Source organism: Hibiscus syriacus, unplaced genomic scaffold, assembly GCF_006381635.1.
Source record: "Hibiscus syriacus cultivar Baekdansim isolate YM2019G1 unplaced genomic scaffold, ASM638163v2 tig00110057_pilon, whole genome shotgun sequence".
In the NCBI taxonomy this organism is placed as follows: Eukaryota; Viridiplantae; Streptophyta; class Magnoliopsida; order Malvales; family Malvaceae; genus Hibiscus; species Hibiscus syriacus.
Window position 1 is genome coordinate 1437597 of NW_024062581.1, and position 5023 is coordinate 1442619.

The 5023-nt window shown below is 33.8% G+C and overlaps 1 pseudogene; it reads left to right on the forward strand.

The window, feature by feature from the left end:
* Positions 1-253: 253 nt before the first annotated feature.
* On the forward strand, positions 254-2035 carry LOC120214264 (annotated as a pseudogene).
* Positions 2036-5023: the final 2988 nt, after the last annotated feature.

Consider the following 5023-nt stretch of genomic DNA (forward strand, 5'->3'; position numbering starts at 1 on the left):
ATATGGAGATCGAAGAAATCGAGGCGGTTCTCGAGAAGATCTGGAACTTACATGATAAGCTTAGCAATGCCATTCACTCCATTTCGCGAGCTCACTTTCTAAATTCCATCAAAGCCCTCATAAAATCCGACAAGAAGAAGCTCTTCAACGACGTCGGCGATGATAAACGGAACGGCTCAATGTATGTCCTAGTGTTATCTTTGAAGTTCCCTTATTTAAAGCTATTATTCTTGGTGCCTGTTGGTTCAAGATATGGGGGGCATTTGTTCTTTCGTGATAAAATTGAGTTCTTCTGCATCTTTTTTCGAATTGCGTTTTAGGTAATTTAATTCCATAAATTTGGATAATTTCGTGTTTATTGGTAGGATTTTACATCAGGGTTGGTTTTAGATCTTGTTGACAACATCTCTTTTCTTTGATTGAATGATTCTTCGTTGAAGGTTCGAAGTCTTGACTTTTCTTTTGATTTTATTGCCATTTTTTCTTTTTTGTTCAAACTTTTCATTGTTTATCTTAAGATATTTGCAAATTGCTTAAAGAAAATTTCATTTGAATTATATTATCTAGGTTTCATGCTTTGATCAATCTACTATTCCTTGTTTCATCTTCACTAATTTTGTTTCCATGTGTATGTATTTCTGGAATCTAAAGAACAATTGCTTAGCTATTTCCATTACAAATTTGTATAATGGTGGAAGTTAATTTTTTGTTATTTTGTTTGTTTGTTTAGGTTCATAATAATTTGCAAAATGGAAGGTATTGTTGTTAGAAGGGTCATTCCATCAGACAACAGCTGCCTTTTCAATGTTGTTGGGTTAGCTCATTAAACTACTAGATCGATAACTTTCCGTTTTAACTTTTATTGGTTCGATTGGTGTGATTATTGTTCATTTGAGATCATTTTTCTTCATTTCCTCGTGTTTAGGTATGTTATGGACCATGACAAGACAAAAGCTCCAGAATTGAGACAAGTTCTTATATGCTTATTCTCATGATTTTTTTGTCAAAGCGCTTTGTTTAGGTCATTTTATTATTGCATGGAAACTGAAGACGTATATCGAAACTTTGTCTGCAGTTTATGTTAGCTAATGAATTCTAGTATTTAGACTTCGATCTGTGGATAGAACCGTTACACAATACTAAGCTTTATATGTTGGTATTCAAACCCATACAGTTGGGGCTTTTATGGGAAATGTTCAAGATTATTGTGCTTAGCTTTGTTCCGTTTACTGTATTACTACTATAATCTCTGATGCATCTACGAGAGGTATGATATACTTCACATTATTGAGCCGTTATCATTATACGCTGCATGCATCTTGGAATGCCAAATTAGATAGATCACTCAACATGTTTTAGTTTGAAGGTGGAAATCTATGAGCATACATAAAGTGTCGATATAAAACCATTTATCCTTACCGTTTTAAGTGTTGTTTCATTTTCTTAACCTAGTGTGATTGGTAACTGTTTGAAGGTTATGGTAGCAACGGTGTCAAGTGATCCAACAAAATATTCCAAGGCGTTTCTCGGAAAGCCAAATGCAGAGTATTGTGCCTGGATTCTTGATTCGGACAAGTGGGGAGGTTAGTTGAACCCCCCATGTCCATTCTTCTAGTTATTATTCATTTTATCATAATCTATTTAGGACAATCTCACTGACCTGGGTATGTTATTTTCTGTTTTGAAGGCGCCATTGAGCTTTTAATATTAGCAGATTATTATGGTCGTTAAATTGCAGCGTATGATATTCAGACAACACGTTGCGATTTGTATGGTCAGGTTAGAATGCTGATGTTGTCACTCTTTTTTGTCTCGAGTGGTCAATTTTTTTTGTTATCATTGCTTACTCTCATCTTCTTTTTAAATGTGGCCTTCATGACAGGAAAAGAACTACTCTGAAAGAGTCATGCTGATCTATGACGGTCTCCACTATGATGCATTGGCAGTATGTTGTTTCGTGACCAGTTTATTATTTTTTGAGGCTGTTCATATTGTCTCCTTTCAAACTAGAGGAACAACACGAATAAAACATTAACGGATAATAAATTTCTATGAAGGAAACTTTGAGAGAACCTATATGGAATTATGACTTTTAATTAGGCACATCAAATGCTGATTGTGTTCTTTCGTAATGTTTTATTTTCATTTCTTGTTGCTGCCATTCTCCTTTGTATGCTTATGGTTTTCTTGTTTCGTAATGTTTTCGGTTTCTTGTTGTTGTCATTCTCCTTGGTATGCTTATGCTATTAACGCCTTCAAGGAAATGGACATTGGCTCCTTGGATATTGGGGATTTTCTAGGTAATCTCTCTTATTGCTCCATTATTTTCCAAAATCTTTGTTCTTATTTCAGTGTGTTCACTATTGTTCCCTATGACTTTCAACAATTGGTGCAATATTTGCTGCAACAGATTCTGTTTGCACACTGCAGGTATTCATAGATTAAAATTGTGCTAGCTTTTTTTCTAAATTGAAACTAGAATAATAAACTTGCTAAAATCGAGTTGTTTCTGTCTGATGGTGCAGGTGCTTAGTCAGGATGAGACTCTGTTACTTTACATTATGGTTTTCGGAGAGAGTGTTGTAAATGATATAACATCTGTGGCGCTTTTCAATGCAATCCAGAGTTTTTATCTCACAAATGTCAATCCTAAAATTCTAGTGAACAATATTTTTTAAATTGAAAGTGAAAGAACTTAGACTAAATTCTAGAGAACTATGTTAAACTATATTACATTTAATTTTAGTGTTTATAAATTTTAATTTATTTTGTTGTTAAGTATTTTTCTGCATAACTCGTGTCTTAATTAAAATGTATGGTTGTTGTTAATTAGATAAAGCTACATGATATTAAATTTAGGTGATGTAGAGCACAAATGAAATATACGAAATCAATTAATCTTAGCTAAAGAAAGGTAATTAGCGGCGTTTGTATCAAAAAATGCCGCTATAGATCTGATATTTTGCGGCGTTTGTATCCAAAAACGCCGCCATAGATCTGACTTTTTGCGGCATTTGTTCAAAAAACGCAGCTATAGATTTTACCTTTTGCGGCGTTTGTATCCTAAAATGCCGCTATAGATATCAACCTTTTGCGGCGTTTGTTCCAAAAACGTCACTATAGATATTGACCTTTTGCAGCGTTTGTTCCAAAAACGCCGCTAGAGATAGCGACCTTTTGCGGCGTTTGTTCCAAAAATGCCGCGATAGATCTTAACCTATTGCGGCGTTTTTTGTTCTCAAACGCCGCTAACTTTAGCGACGCTGGTATTGCCGGCGCTTCTTGCGGCGTTTTTCCTATCGCCGCAAGTGCTTTTAGCGGCGCTTAAAAACGCCTCTATAGAGCTAAAAAAACGCCGCTAAAACTCTATTTTGCTGTAGTGGATATGAGGTTTTGAAAAAGATGTTGTTTTATTTCGGGAATCAACAGTAGTCATCCCTGGGCATTTATGCGAAAAATATATTGTTAATTCCTTAATAAATTAATATTGTCTTATTTTTGAAATCGAAATGCAATTGAACAATGCATTAAGCCTAATTATAGTAGGTAAATTAATTAAGGTTTCCATCTAACTTAAAGTGTCAAATGTGAATAGTATCAATGATATGCTAAGGGAACGTGAACAGTCAAGGCAAATTATTTAAGATCTGCTCCAATAGGCTTTAAAGTAAACAAAGAGTAGATAAACACAGAACAAAGCAAAAAATTCAAGTGAGTGATGAAGTTTACTTTGAATTGTAGCCCTATCGTCAAACATCTTTTGTACTCATAAAAAATATCAAGTTAGCAATCAAATTCTATGGTCCTTAAAAAATCTTAGAAAGAATTGAGGAAGTAGCATACAAGTTGGACTTACAAGAGAATTCTTGCATTCATCCAATCTTTCATGTCAGCCTGTTGAAGAAGATTGAGGATTCTATTGTTCATTCTATTGATTCCCCTACCGTTGAAAATGATGGCTAATTAAATATCTTTCCTCAGATGATTTTGGATAAACGAATTGTAAAAAGACAAAACAAATCTGTTACTCAGTTTTTTATTTGACGGACGAATCTTGATGCCATGCACGAAACTTGAAAAGATTTATAGTGCTCTGAACACAGTTTCTAGGCTTCGATCCTTGGGAAAATAATCTTTTTGTGGGAGTGGTTTTGTCACGGTTGGAAGAGAAAATGAGAGATTTAAGGAGATGAGATTGAGGATTGATGAATAAGGGATAGGAATTTTGAATGAGAATTTGGGAAATTTTGAGAATCATATGGAAGAAGGAAACACATGTAAGAAGCACGGGGAGATTAAAAGGATTAAATAAAAAGAGAATCCTAATGCATGTTGAATTGAATGGAAGCAGGCTTGAAGAAACGAGCCTAATCAAAATAGAAAATCACTTGTACAAAATTGTTGAAGTTGTTATGACAAGGATAAACAACTATCAAATTTAGTAGATTTGATACCTTGTAAACAAATAAAACGTTGTACTACAGATAGAATGTTCATGAAATTGCTAAATGAAATTTTCTTTTCTGAAACATATATCTCTCATCTAAATTCTTAAACTTTCCAAAATTCATAACAGAATATTAGTCTTTCTTTCTCAATTCAAGTAATATAATGCACTTATTAAAAATTATAATTAACAATTTAAGATCTACACTAAATATACTTAATGTCATCTAAATACCCTAAAAATAAGATACAAATTAACATATTCACTATAGGTAATTCATCAGAAGGTCCCAACACGAAGCTCGTAGAGTAAATTAACCATGTAAACCCAATATGTACAAACTAGGTCAAACCTTATCCAGATTAAGCCCAAACTAAAACAAAACCTAAACTTTAAACCATAAACCCAAAAATCCTAGAAACCTCTCTCACCTAATTATTGTAGAACCCTAATCCGTCATATTCCAAATCTAGATGATTCGAGTGTCACACAAAATCACTGAAGTGACTAACTATATGTCGAGACGTTTTTCTGCCCGGCGACGGAGAGTGCAAATAGTACACATGAGTGTAACTA